The following is a 14,999-nucleotide window of genomic DNA, read 5'->3' on the forward strand; positions in this document are numbered from 1 at the left end:
AAATACCACATCAAACTGCAAAGAAAGAGCAGGTGGAAATTAAGCCAGCAGAACTGAGCTAGCACTTGCTATTATTATCCTAATTAGGAGTAAAATTTTATTACGCGTGGAAAAACTTCGTAAACCCGCACCTGTCCCAAATGCAAAGGGAGTTTTCGTGGTGCCACGTGTGATCTGAGCCTCTGAGTGTTTGGGGGTTGAGTGTGTTGCAGAGGTGAGACTTCAGCTTCAGGGCAATGGCTGTGAGGACAGGCTCTTAATCCCCAGTTTATCTCCAAAATGCTTTGCCTGGGTCTAAGTAACCCCCATGGGAGGAGGAAAGACTGCCCTGTCAGCCTGTGGAGCTGTCCATGTGCAGAGCCAGCCCCAGTGCAGCAAGCACTGGCCTCAGAAAGGTGTTTGCTCTCTTCTTAACCCCAGCTACTTGGGAAAAAAACAGGAATGCAGATGTCTGGGTGAAGGAGAAGGGCTTGTAGAAGGGTCAGAGGGGAAGGGCACAGGAGGCAGTAAGAGCCCAGGCAGGGCAGCAAGGCTGGCGAGTCACAGGATCTCACTCAGGATGTGTGGGTCAGCCTGGAGAGAGGGAGAAAAGGCTCCTAGGATTCCGTAGGATGAACCTATGGAAGGCAACAGGGTTGAACTCTATAATGTGGGGCTGAGCATCAGCAGTGCCAAGTTCTATTTGTGGCTGAGCGATGGTTGTTTTCCTCCTCGGCTTCATGCCCGCCTCTCCCGTGCTGTTCCATCCCATCCCATCCCATCCTGGGAGGGTAAGGGCAGCTTTGCACGACAACTGGGAGGGTGGGTGGGTGCAACTTAGCTGGGTTTCACCACTCACTGCCTGGGGATTAAGGGAGGTGATCATTTCTGGCAGCATGGGTGGAAAAAGGCAGAGTCCATGGAGATCTCTGGGCTAGCCAAGCACAGAGGAACATCCCGCTGCTAGAGGAGGGAAAAGGACTGATTTCAAACAAGCATTTCAGTGAAACCCCACAGAGGAGTGAAAGCCAAAGGAGCAGAGTTCTAGGTACCACAAACCTTGAATATAGTGACGGGGTGTATCTACTGCCATTGCTTCCTGAGGAGCAGGAAGGAAGAGAAAACAAAGAGGTGAAATACAAAAAAACAAATAGGTGAAATACAAAAAAACCCCAACCTCAAATCCATATGAGCGCTGGGATGCTGAGACCACCACTTCCTGCAGTATCTGCAGGTGCAGCTGGGGCTTGCACCCTGCTGTGCTGCTTGGTCCTCCCTGCTGGGATGCTGAGCAGCCAGCCCACCCTGCTGCCGCTCTCTGCAGCCCTCCCGAGGAGGCAGACGGGTGCACAAACCCAGATGCACTCATGCAAAACACGACCTGTTGCTGGAGCCCGGGGCTGGGTGCTGGTTGTGGCCTTTAGTGCTGCAAAGCCTGGGCTCTGCTCACGCTGATGCTAATCGGGCTGCGGAGCTCCCAGCTGTCTGCCTTTGATGCTGGGGCCTGGCTGGCAGAGCCTCTCTGCACAAGGGGACGTTCTGGTCAAACCTGTCTTTTTTTTTGCACAGGGGACCGGTCGAACCCGTTTTCAAAGGCGGGGATTCTTGCGTGCACCTGACTGCCATGGGAGCAGGTCTTTTGTTCCAGGGGAAGGGAGGTTTACGCAAGCCCCGGGTCCGGCCGTGTCTGGGTGCACCTAAACAGCTTCACTCAGCAAGAATGCCTTGGCAGCCTGCAGAGGCTGGAGCTGTTGTACTTCTGCTCGATGATTTTCGGATATGAAGCTCTCGATCAAGGGAGGGGGAGGGAGGAGGTTGGCCCCACAAGCAGAGACCTGTTTTTCTCATGCTCCGAGCCTGCCTTGTTTTGGTTGTCCGAAGGTTTCACCCTGCTCTTTGTAAAGCCGAAACCAACGTTCGGCCGTGGAGCCAGAGGATGTGTTGGGCTGAGGTCCTGCTGCACACCAGGGCTGGTGTCAAGCCCACATCCGTGGCTGGGGTGCAGCACATCAATCCCTGGAGTCAGCACCCCACTTTGGCTGCATTTTTTCCCCCATCTTTGCCTTGGCACCCCTTGCCTTCATCCCCCGTTCTCTTAAAAGGCGATTCCTCCCTTGGCCTTACCTTTTTCTCTGAACACCAAATCAGAGGTTCAGATTTTTAGGAATGAAGTGAATCACTTGCCTCCTGGCTTCTGTAAACATGGTCCATACACCTGCCCACAGATAGGAGCTACTGCCCATCTCCTCTAGACTTGTTCCCTGGTGATGCTCCGGGCACAGCCCTGACTGCTTGGATTACCCAGCAAAACTGAACAGAAATTGTCACCTTCACCGGAGGAAGCAGAAGGCAGAAAACAACCTCCTGTTGACTCAGCGGTGGGGGGAAGACACACAAACAAACCCCAAAACCCAACAACTTTCAATTATCACCTTTGCACGCCACCCCCACTGGCACCAGCCGGCGCAGGAGTGCCTGCGTTAGCTTGTCTCGAGTTACAATTTCCTCGGGGCACAGACTACACCTATGTGTGTGTTTGGGTAATAATGACCCGACTGGTTGTGATGAATCCACGCCTCATCCTATCTGTAGCTAGAAGGGAGCGAAGTCACCCGGGAACATTTCCCAGTTTCCTTAGAAAGTCTCGTTCTGCGAGTTCCTGCCCCGCCGGAGCCGCCGAGTGCCACCGTGACGGCACCTCGCAGGCAGCGCTGCTTTTAATATATAGTGCTGTGGCCTCGTGGACAGTTTAATTCTTGTCTTGAACCCAGAAAATAACAGTCTTGGCTTCTTTATTTGTTTTTTTTTCCCCCCAATTTCGTGTCAGGTGACTCTGAGAGCTGAGTTTTGGGACGCGTGAAGCGCGAGGTCACCCGGTAATTCAGCGCTGGTGGCACAAAGGGTGTCTGAAGGCATGAACTCTGCAGGGTTTGACCTGGCTTTGAGCAGAGGGTTCATAACCAGCAGGAACAATGGGCTGTTATTTAGGAAAAATACCTTTTTAGTGTTCCCACGTGTCAGCAGAACGGCGAGGAACAGAGCCGCCAAAACGCCGAACGGTGAACACGCACTCCCACGGATGGGATGATTCAGCTCACGTGGTGGATTCAGCTCGCTCCTTAAGCCTGAAATGATTCAAAATGTAGCCAAACTTGAAATAAAGTGTGACTTCTCCTTGCCGCCTGGAAAATGATAAATTGAAACAAAGCCATCTGCTCGTTTGTGCAGGAACTGGTGTGAAAACTGGGCTCTCCCACCACACTTTGACATCTCCATTTCCAGGTGTGTGGTGTAAGTCCATGTGAGCTGAGGTCAGCCTGAGATATAAATTAAATAAAGGAGCATTTAATTCTTGCTAGGCCAATCTTTCCCCTGGAGAAACACCGTGAATGGAACAGAAAGAATGGTGCTGTTTCAATAAGGAACTCAGAAAGAAAACAAAACGTTAAAAAGAGAATAAAATCTAAAAAAGAAATGCTCTTTTTATCCAAAGAGGAAAGGGAGCCACATCTCCTGTGAGCACCATCCTTTCAAAGGGATCTGCCTTCTGCAAAAGTGCGTAATTTGCTTATTTTCAAAGAAATTTTAGTGGTGTTGAAGGCAAATTAATAACACTGCTCCAGCCTCCTAGGGCTTGTCTGAACAAGAAAAGTTGTTAATGTTTAATATGAGGTAAAATTTTAATCCATTTCATTAAACTGAGTAGATATTCTTAGTTCATTTTTAAGCAGGATTAGCCGTGTTTACCTCAAAGTCAAGTAAGCACAAGTATAACCTCAACTGATACAAGCTTTGCTTAAATTAAAGGAAGAATAACTACCAAGGCTTAGGGGAGGGAGGGAAAAGCCCGTTGAAGTTTTCATTTAAAACAAAAAAAGGGGGATTTTTTTTTTCTCTTTACAAGGTATTTCTTTCCATGGGAAAACAATAAAAGCCAGAAAAAGCCTATGAAAGTTTTGCTTGTAAATGATGAGACGATTGCAGCTGAAAAAACACTGCTTAATTCAGGAGAGGTAATTCTTTTCAGCAGGGCCAGCCTAAGCATCCCCTTGAATGGATCTGGGCCTGTTGCATGTAGCAGTTCCAGCTCACCCATCTAAGAGTCTCCAACACTGTCCATCAGCAAATTAATGATGCTCCAGCCCTCTCTCAGGAATCATCCAGCAGCTCTTAGATTTAGATTTGTAGCCTTTGTAGCCAAGGTACTGCAAGTCCTTTAGGAAGAAATCCAGGCTCAGTGTGAAGGTGCCAGATTAAATGGGATTTACCACATCCCTTGGCCAGCTGTCCCACCAGCTCATTGGCCTCACTGTTAAAAATATGTTAATACTTCCCTTGGTTTTCATTAATTACTGCTTCTGTGTTCCCATGCCCCATATTCCTTTCCTTTTATTTATCAAAAAAGAGGGGGAAAAAAGCAAAAAAAGAAAGAAAGAAGCTTTTTATTATTCAATTGTGCTATTTTCCCAGAGCTGAATCCCCTGGTTAACTTTTTGTGGGGTTTCCTCACAAATAATCCTTCTCACTTTAAAACTCGCTCAGGTTTTTTGCTTCCCCTACAAGAACATAAAAAATGCTGCAAGTTAACACAAAGTCAGTGAGGGAGGGACCAGCTGGGGACCAATTTTCCTTTGTACAAGCAATTAAGCAGGAATACCTTCTTGTAGGTCAGATTTAATCTGGTGCTCTTCTGGAGAAGAGATTCCTTATCAGGTCTTAACCCCTCCACCTCCCAGGGCCTGGGAGAATAAAGGCTTGACTTTAGAATAAAGAATTTACCTTCCTTCAGTCTTCCTCAGTCAGGCACCTTATCTACCAGACCCGGGGGAACTTCTGAACTCAGGGTACCCCTGAACAGCAAACGACCCTCCCCATGGGGTTTTCTGTAGCTGCAGAAAAACCCCCTTTTACAAGTGAACATTAACGACTTCCAGTGTGTAAGATGAGTTTCTCTGAGCAGTGTTGAGGGTGGGCAGCGTTTCCAAGCTGGTGTGGGGTGAGATAAATCGCTTTGTACTTGGCATAAATTCGGTGTGACACTGTTAGGCAGGTAAACTGGGCTGCTGTGAGTTAGGGTAGGGGGTATTCAACAAAAATCTTCGAGGTTTGGAGGTGACTCCTTGGGGTGATGTGAAGCTGCAGGGTTAAGCCACGGGAAGAAAGTTTTGTGTGGATTGACAGGCACCTTAAAACTCCCACAGCATAGCTGTCTCTAACCACCTCAGCTTTCCAAAGGAGCTACAAAGGAACTGGAAGTTACCTCTGTGCTGAATTCTTGCACTGCAGCTGATGTTCCAGACACAAATGCAGATGTGACCTCGCAGTGAGCACTGAGCAGCACCCTGGGCTGAGGGTGAATAACTGCACAGGCACCAGCGAATGTGAGCTGAACAAAAGCCTGCAGGACACTTTCCACCCACCCCGTGCTGCCAGGCTGGAGGGATGGCTAAACACAGGGTTACACCTTTGCTTTTATTTATTATGGACAAAACATTCAAATAACTGTGTGCCTGCTCCCTGCCTGAACTGGCATGAAAAATAGGAAGACAATTGCCTGGCTGAGCTCTCGGAGGAAGATTTGAATAAAGAAGGCAAATTGACTGGAGGCACCAAGCCATGCAGGTCTTATCTTGCAGTGAAGCCCTGCAGAAGCAGCCGGGTTAAGGCACCCAGCAGGTGGATTAACTGTTCAGGGGAAAGACATGGAAAGCAGCTTTCTCGCAGAGCAGGTCTCCATACAAATAAGTCCGAGGCAGCCGTGGATTAGTGCTTAAACTAATGAAGCAGGCTGCAGACCTCACCGGGAGAAGATATTAGCGCATAGCGGGACAGCCTTGGACAGGCTGGCACCTCTGCAAGCAGCCAGAGGCTCTGGGAGGGAGCAGCCTGCCTGTAGCCAACCTCCCAAAAACACACGTTGTGCTTTAATGGGAACCTAACACAAACATCGACAGCCCAGGACCTGTAATGAGCTTCCAGTTTGCCCCAGGACGTTTTCTCCCAATTTGGTTGTATTTATGAGCAGCTATTTTTTGCTTAAGTAGAGAAAGAGGGGGAAAAAAACTGGAGTGGGCAGAGCTCCACTTACCCCTGCACCCGCAGTGGTAGAGGGGTGACCTTTTGGGTCCACTCATCACTTGTTGTGCTTTTTTGGTTTTTTGGGGTTTTTTTAGAAGGGGAAATAAATATATTTTCACAGATAAAAGCCAGGCAAGTCAAGGGGTTTATTGAACAGAAAATGAACAAAGAGAGAACAAAAGAAAGAAAGAAAGAACAGAAAAAGAACAAAGAGAGGCAAAATTAAGGTGGCAAGGCAAACAGGAGCGGGTTGAGGTTGGGGCATGGAGGTGGGTTTGGGTGTAAAGAACTCATCCTGCTCCACCCACGGAAAACTTTGGTGGGTGAGTTTGAGTTCTCCAGGAAACAGGGGCGGGTGGCAGGAGTCAGAAGGGAAGTGTATCCTCAAGGGACACCCCTGTGGCATTTCCCCCCATCTGCATTATCAGCCAAGGCAGGTAACCTTGGGAGGGGGAAGCCAATCTGCTGGTATTTCTACTTGCCAAAAATGCTTGGGGATTCTCCTCATCATCCTCACGTAATTAAGGCAGTTTTGAGTTTGGGGTTTTCCCAATATTTCACTGTGTGTTTTTCTTCTGGATTGAGTCAGAAAATCAAATTATTAACTTTTTTTTTTTCTTTGTTCTTTTTTCTCCCCGCATGGAATGGGAAATTCCAAACAATACCTGTTGGGAAATATTAAACTTGTTTTTGTTTTTGGTTGTTTTTTTTTTTTTTTTTTTTTTTTTTTTTTTGTGTGTGTGTGTGTGTGCAAATAAATTTGCCCATCTAGTGCAGCCTCACATACTCCAGACACTTACCACAGAAGAAGTGCCCTTGACACTCTGGCATCACTTACAAATCACTTCCAACCTCAAAGCAGTCAAGGAACACGTTTTTGTCTTTCCTTCAGTGCTTCAAGACATGGTTCGAGCAGGAGAAGAAGATTAATTATTTTGAAGTGTGGCGAGCTCGTGTTCACCCGACAGCAGCTGTGCGAGTGCATTTGCTTACCACCAAGCATCCTGTGAGACATTGCCTGCAGTGTCACTCCTGAGCTCAGGAAAACCTGGTCCTCCTGGCACAGCCAGCAGGGATTACCTGCCTCCTTCTCCCCTCGAGCTGTGCTAATCCATCCCCAGGGATTTATCCATCCATCCTTTAGGGGGTGCTCAGCAGCGGGGAGGCCCCTAAAAAGCCTCCGGGGAAGGTGATTTTGTTGTAACGACCCATTTCCTCTCCCTAGAGCAACTCAGGGAGGTAAAGTAGGAGCAAATATTCCACCAGGAATGAAGTGATTGGTTTAAAATGACTCCTGCAGTAACACAAGTGGCCCGGCTTTGGTTTCACGTTTAGTTGGCTGGGTAGCATCTTCCAAGCACCTAAAGATCCCAGCGAATCCCGGTTCTATGAGGTTGTTCAGGCACTCTGCTCTTTCAGATTTTATCAGGAGCTGGCGCTAACTGGCCAAAAGAGGTCCAAAGCACCTTTTATGTACAGACCCCAAGCCCTGAGCCCTGCACGCTGCACCCATGTTCTGCTGCCATTTAATGGCATGAATCACACGGCACTCACCTGCCAGAACCCATCAATAATCTGATAAAAGTCAAGCAAAACATCCTTCCCTCTCCTGCAAATAACCCAGGCCGGAGTCGCAATAAGTGCCAGCAGGAAGAGCGTGTTCTTGCAGTGAGGAATGCTGATTTCCTCACCCCAAATCCTGCCTTGGCCAAGGGCTCTGGGTGTTTGAGGGAGCCAGGGCTGAGCCCAAGTGAGAGCTCACTGCCAGGGCACAGCAGCACATGGTTCACTTTAGGGACCTGTTTGAGGGGCGGTTTGTGGCTCGGTGGATAAATCATCATGTGTCCAGAGGAGCCTGTGGTCTTAAAGGAGGACAAAATGCTCAGTCTAAGCTCAGGAGGTTCCCATCACGGGGCTCCAGCTCTGGTGTGAAACAGCTGGTGCTGCACAGGCCAAGTCTGGGGTGGACCCGTGAGAAACCCCAACCCCACTGTCACATCCTAAAACTTCTCCCAAAGTCCCTTGGTGGGGACCTTGGGAGAAGTTTTAGGATGTGGCAGTGCCAGTCCTGCCATCAACAGCTTCTCTGTGGGTCCCCCTCCTCCATCCACAACCTCTGGAGCAAACGGAAACCTTGGGAAAGTGATGAAAACTCCTTGGAACACGAGCTCCAGGATCTAGCACAGAAATAGAAAAGGAAGGAGAGATAAATACCATTATAGTCTTTAAATATCTGTGAAGGAAACCAGCCAGGAGCCTGTTTGGCTACAGAGGGACGGCTGGAAGCTGAGGATGGGTGATCCCGATCTTAGCCAGTGGCTAAATGGATTTCTAACCACCGTTTTCAAAAAAAACCCCAAAAAATCAAAAACCAAAAACCAAAAACAAAAGCAAAACCAACCAACCAACCAAAAAAAAAAAAAATCCAAACCCTCCAAAGAACCCCCCAAAAAACAAACACGGTGAATGATCTGGTTCATTTTCCTGGGTGGGGGGAAAGAACTAGAACTACTAAAAGCCTTTAATAGCTCCTCTTCAGGCAATTGTGTTTATGAGCAGCTGGAGGAAGCCGGGCCTGAAGTATGAGATGCCAGACTTGAAGGTGGTAAACAGGGGCAGGGGAATATTTGTTTTGACAGCACGCTGAGTACACAGGAAACATCGAGCAATGAGAGGGACGGCTCTGCACAGGAGTTCCCAGTCCTATATTTAAGAGCAAATCAAACTAAGGGAGGACCCTGCAAATTACAGACATCTACAAATAACCCCAGACCTTTTGTCTGAGCTGTGGGAAGATCCTGAGGACGCTGATAACAGACATGGCATTGCACAACCTTGGGAAAGAGGGGGCCTGGTGGTGTGTCCACTCTGCCCAGGATCTTGGCTCTGGTTACAGGCTGCAGGGGAAGGTGGAGAAAGCCCAGGAGAGGACAATTATGGAACTACCTGTTGATGGAGGAAGTGGCTTCCCAACCTCCCTTTACTTAGGGCCTGAGTTGTGCTCTAAAGCAGGAAGATTTATAGCCCTCCCCATGGTTGTGTTGTGTTCTCCTTCTGGCCAGATTAGTTTAATGAATGAGAGGTAGGGGAAAAAACCTGCTGAAAAGCAAATCCCCTACAGCCATGCTGTGTCACATCATTAAATAAGGACACTTTTTGCTTAAGAGGAGTTGTTTGACCCATAATTACAGCTCAACTCCCATTTGGCTTTTGGTCTATGGGGGCTTCTCCTGTAATTTTTAACTGCATGCAGCCTTTGAATCCTCACCTTCCATTTTCCAAGGCAGCAAAAAATGATTATGTAATATTAAACAGCAGCTGTTTTTCGGGCTGGAAGGGCTCTTCACTGCTGTTATCCACAGCCCCTCTCTGAAATCAAACACTCCCTGTAAATGTCAAATGGCAGCGGGTTCTCATTCCTGAGGTGTGCACACAATTCGCTGTGGCAAAGCACAGGCTGAAAACTGACCTGACTTGTGTGACACAGTGAGCATCGACAGGGAATTTCCAGATTCCAGCATCATTGGGGCACCTGGAGCTCAGAAGATTGTGAAGGTGTCACAGTGCCCTGAAACATGGGTCAACAGCATTATTTACTGTCCCCTGAGACTGGATTGGGCATAGCAAAAATGCAGTGGCATGTTTAGCCTTGTTGCCTCATCGCCATTTTGATCTAAACCAATTAGGAATCTATAAATCAGCTCTGAGGTCAGCAGGCAGCTTCTTTGGTGATAATAATAATTACATTCCTTGCATTTGCACTGTATTTTTCTCTTGTGGATCACAGGAGACTTCATCAAAGCAGGCAGCAGTCATTGCTTCCCTTTATTAGCAGCAGGGAAAATGAGGTGCAGGGAAAGTAAACACCAGGTTTGTCCCAAACTCGGGTCAGGTGAGGGGGGTGGCAGCAATTAGGATCTCTGTGGGACCTTATTCAAAGGAGAAGCCATAGCTGCTGACCCACTCTTTTCAAGTGGATTAGCGTGGACTGCTCAAAATCTAAGGGTGAGAAGCCAAATGGGAAGTCCTGGATTAACTACTTCAGCTTTGTCCTTTATTTGTTCTTGTTTTCTTCCAAAAGAAACATTTCATGACAACCGGCTCTTTCTAACTGACCTACCCTGAAGAAAGCTTTCCTGGCACCACAAGCTGCTTTGTGGTCCAAAAATGTGTGTATTTGGCCACAAAGGCCTTTGGTGGAGATGTGGGAACCCCAGACCTGTGGCCAAATCTCCCTATCCCTGACAAAACTTCCAGTCTCACCAGATTGGTGCAGCTGGTCTGGTTCATCTAGCCAAAATAATTTCATTCCTGCTTTAGCTATTATTAAATAAAAAAAAAAAAAAAAAAAAAAAAAGGTATTTAAAATTAATTATTTGATTCCCCAGTGTTTGGATTGTGACCATTTGTGGGACAAGACACGAGCTGTCTTCCTATCTGGAAGCTTTGAAAGGTGTTGGTCTCACATCCACTTCCCGGAGAGCAGGGCCATGTTTTGAAGCCTCAGCAAATTTTTCTGTCTGTCCTCATGTGGGAAATTTCCTGTCCATATTTAAGCCTTCCACAGCCTCTTTCTGCTGTCACTCCCTCTAACAATAGAGCTGCGAAAAAGGGAGTAGAACCCAAAAAGACAAGCCTGTAAAAATGTCCCCTGCATTAGACCCTTAAGAAAAACATTAATAGTGCATTATCCAATTGAACATTTTCCTTTCACATCACTTTTAATCAGAGCTCCAGTCTCATTTCAAATTCGAGGTCTGGGAAAAATAGCAGTGTTTTAAAATAAGGAAATGTTGTGTTCTTGGGGGAAGAAAAAGCCCATCCAACCACCAAAAAAACTCCTCTTGATTCCTTCTGAGCAATTCTTCAGTACTTGATCTGGAGTGGTTTATAATGCAAAAAGGCATTTGTATTTCGCATGCACCCATCTTTGGGCTTTTGCCTGTAGTTGTGCAAAGTTCTGACAAGAATATCCCCAGCAAGAGTTATTTTTCAGTTTTCGATTCACATTTTGGTGTCAGCAAGGGACTGAGATCTCAAAGATGGAAAGAAGTAATTTGTCATAATTTTGCAAGTCTACATGTAATTTATTTGTCTGAATCAACTCCGTGAAAGCTTTTATTGCCATTGTTGTCCTGGCCTCCTTCACTGGAACAGGGTATTCCCTAAGAAATGAGGAGACAAGGAGGAAAATTAGAGACAAGAGAAATCCTGGCATGCCAACTTCTTTTATACACAAAGGTTCACTCTGCAACTTCAGTTCTTCTTAGGTTGGTTTCTACTCATTTGGTGTTACATTTGAGAAGAGGCAGGTTCACAATAAAAACCAAATGAGCTCCCCAGAGCTCTGTGCATCAGTTTGATTTTTCTTTTCCCCCCCAAAAACCAGCTAACCCACTGGAAAGTGAAGAGTTGCAGACTCACAAAATGCAAACAAAACCTTGGCCTGGAGGTGAAACCCCCTCGTGTCCTGCAGAAGCAGCAGAGAGTTTTATGGCGAGGAGGAGCAGCGATTTTTGTGCTTGCTGGCAGCTCCCAGGACAGATTTGTGTCTCCACCGAGCTTTGTGCAACCCTCACCAAGTTTCATGTACCCAGAGAACCTGAAGTGTCCGTTGCTTTTTGCTTTCCTTGTGACAGGAACCAAACCCCATCCTGAGCAGGGCAGCTTGTCCCCAGTGGAGGAGGATCTGGCGTGGAGGAGGATCTGGCGTGGAGGTGCTAATGTGCCGAATAAAACCATCACAGTTGGAAAGAAAGCCTCTTTGTCAGTGAAGCCCATCTAAATACCAGTTCTCCATGACATGTTTAGGCTGTATAAACTAGCTAAGAGGAAGATATTTGCATTGATTTCACTTCCCTGCAGAATATTTCCCATATCCCAGCTCAGGAGCATCAGCAGCTGCCCAGGGAACCTATGGTGGAACTGCAGGAGAGCATGGTGTCATGCAAAGCAGCCACCATCTCCTCTAGAACGTGATATGGAGGCAGAAGGGAGAAGAGGAACCAGATTTTCTTGGGAGATAGGACTGGCAGAGCCGGGAGGAGGAAGGGGACAAATCTTCCTGACCTGGCAGGTGATTGCCATCCCCAGAGGAGGCTGCAAAGCGGAGCCCCCGACAGCCAAGCAGGGCCAGCCCTCCTCCTCTTCCAAGGAGATAAAACCAGCCTGTGGACGGCGTAAGTTTAAGCTGATTTAGACACAGCTGGTGTGCTGGGAGCCGAAGGTAATTTATTTCTCTTGGCTGGTGACCCGCTCCCTTCGAGGGCTGCGTTTTCCGAGCGCTCTCCGCTTGGCCGCAATGTTTGTACCTCTGGCAGTTATTGTTATTTTAATATTAGGCTAAAGAGCTAATGTATTAGGCTAATATATTAAGCTGGTAAACTCTTGAGCCATCCTGTCCTGGTGACACACGAAGGAGATTTTATAGATAGGCCTTTCAAACCCAGCTCAGCCCTGGTCTGGCATTTAACCACAGCTTGCAGAGTAGAATGGCTGAATGCATTTCGCCCGTGCCCACAATAACTCTCTTTGACGGCAGAAGAAGTTCCAATAAACGTGTCATTCAAATGCGGATGTATTTCGGTAAAAATCAGTGAAACTGATGCTGTGAATAACCTGCAGTGCAGTTTCTCCTGCTCTCCCACCAGCCAGGACCGAGATGATTAACACCAGGCCAGCCACGATATTTATATTGCTGGGATCACGGTGTGTCGTAAGCAAATGTGAAATTGGGTACTCTATCAGAACAGCAGGGATGGGAAGAGCCACGTAATGAGCCTGTTTTACAGGGAGAAACAAATGGGATTGTAACACAACCCTGGAAACAAGGGGGGGCTTCCAGGAGGGCTGGGGGAGCAGGACAGTGCGGTGTGAGAGCAGCACTGAGGATGATTTTGGGATTAAATCAAGTAATTTATATAAACAAAGGTGTTGAGTGTTTTCTTTCCTTGCCACAACACAGCACACATTTGAAATAATGCTATGAACAACATATTCCCAGACCTGACCACCTTGGGCCAGCATTTTATTAAGTCAATTATTTTTGTCTATTTCTGCTAAAATAATCCCTTGCCTTTTTTTCTTTTTTTTTTTTTTTTCTTTTTTCCCTATTACCCTCTCTCCATCCCTTCTATTTTATCCATGATGGGGCTCCCCTGAATCTGCCCCTGCAAGCAGCGAGTCCCTCCCCAACCTGCGGCCCCTTTCCACCGAGTGCTATTTTGTAAGATCTCTTGTCACCAGGACTCTGCGAAGACTTAGGCATGTAATGGGAAACATGTGTCTTTCTCTGGCTCTTGCAATCTTACCCCGAGGAGCTCCAGCGAGGGCTGAAATGGGAGTGCTCTCTGTGGAGTCAGGGAGCTGATGGTGGGAGGGGGGGAAAAAGTTTGGAGCCAGAGACGGCGACTTGGGTGTTTTGGGTTTTTTTGTTGTTTGCTCCCAGAAGCGCGGGATTTCAGACCAAAATGACAGTGGCAAACGGTGGTTTCTGCTGAGGAGGAGGTGGGGGGATTGTTGGGCAACAGTGCTTTGTGACAGGCAGCCCAGACAAAAGGGAGCAAGGGACATATAAATGGCTTTTTTGGAAGATGGCAAAAGCAAAATGATGGGAAAACAACCCCCAGATCGGAGCCTCAGCCCGCCACAGTTTTGCACATTTTCCTGAGAAAGAGAAAAACACAGGAAGGAGCTGAAGAAGATGCAGAGAGGTTGGGAAATCATCGGGGTTGTAAAATAACGTTTTTGTGAATCATCACCATTAAAAAGAAAAGTGGTCATCATGATACTGCATGAATGGTATATGACATATATCATACACAAAATATATGAGATAGCTGGCCTCACTCCTCGTTGTTATTCCTTCTGGGCAACTTAATCTGTACTCTTCTGGACAAAGCTGATCCTGCAGGGAAAGTGGTGCGTGCACAAGGATGTCAGGCTCAAAGTAGATGAGGTTTACTCCACTGATTAAAACTACTCATCACCTTGGCCTCGTCCCTCTATTTTTCTGGGGTGCCAGCCAGAAATACAGTCCAGAGCAATCAGGACCCAGACCCAATTGTCATGTCTAAAATCTGAGTGTGACTTGGCCTCATCTGGGATCAAACACCGGAATAACAAAGCACGCAGGATCTGGCTGGTGTCTGACAGCCAGTGCTTCTGGGTTTGCAACAGCCAAATTCATTCTGAGGAAAAAAAAAAATACAAAAAAAAAAAAAAAAAAAAAAAAAAAAAAAAAAAAAAAAAAAAAAAAAAAAAAAAAAAAAAAAAATTCAGGCTAAGGCTGAGGCACGTTGTTGTTTCCTTACGAGTTCACTTGCAAAGGTCACTGCTCCTCTCCCCCTCCCCAGTCTCTCTCTCTTTCTCTGCAACTCTTTTGTTTGTGCAAGGCTTCAGGAATTAAAACCTCATTTCAAGGGTTATGAGTAGACCACAGCAGCGATACATTGCCCTGATTATCAGCAGCAGGCGAGCTTTTCCTCGGCAGCCCTTCAGCTGTGCAAGTTCTCTATGGCTTACACTGATTTTTCCTGCCTGTAAATTTTTCTTTAGAGTTAACAGGGACTCCATTGCACGGACTTACCATGATAAATTACACGGGATTATATTGTTACAGAGAATTGCCATCACCTCAGCAGTAATAGAAAGGAAAAAATAAAAAAAAAAGATAAGTAGAGAAAGAATAGCAAGATGGTTGGGAGTACAGTGAGAAGAGAAATGGCCCTGGTGGGGAAGCTGATAGATGTCTTCCTCAGGTGAAAAGATTCATTTATGGACAGAGCACTCTGGGAAATCTTTGGATGGAAGAGCCAAACTATAGGAAAGTCATTGTCTTTATAAAAAAAGAGTGGAGATTTAAGGGTTCCTAGGGGCTTAAGTTTTATAGATCTGGAGTTCATATTTTGGTGCAATGATGGGAACACCATTTTCAGAAGTGA

The sequence above is a fragment of the Sylvia atricapilla genome, chromosome 9, assembly GCF_009819655.1.
Source record: "Sylvia atricapilla isolate bSylAtr1 chromosome 9, bSylAtr1.pri, whole genome shotgun sequence".
Taxonomy (NCBI): domain Eukaryota; kingdom Metazoa; phylum Chordata; class Aves; order Passeriformes; family Sylviidae; genus Sylvia; species Sylvia atricapilla.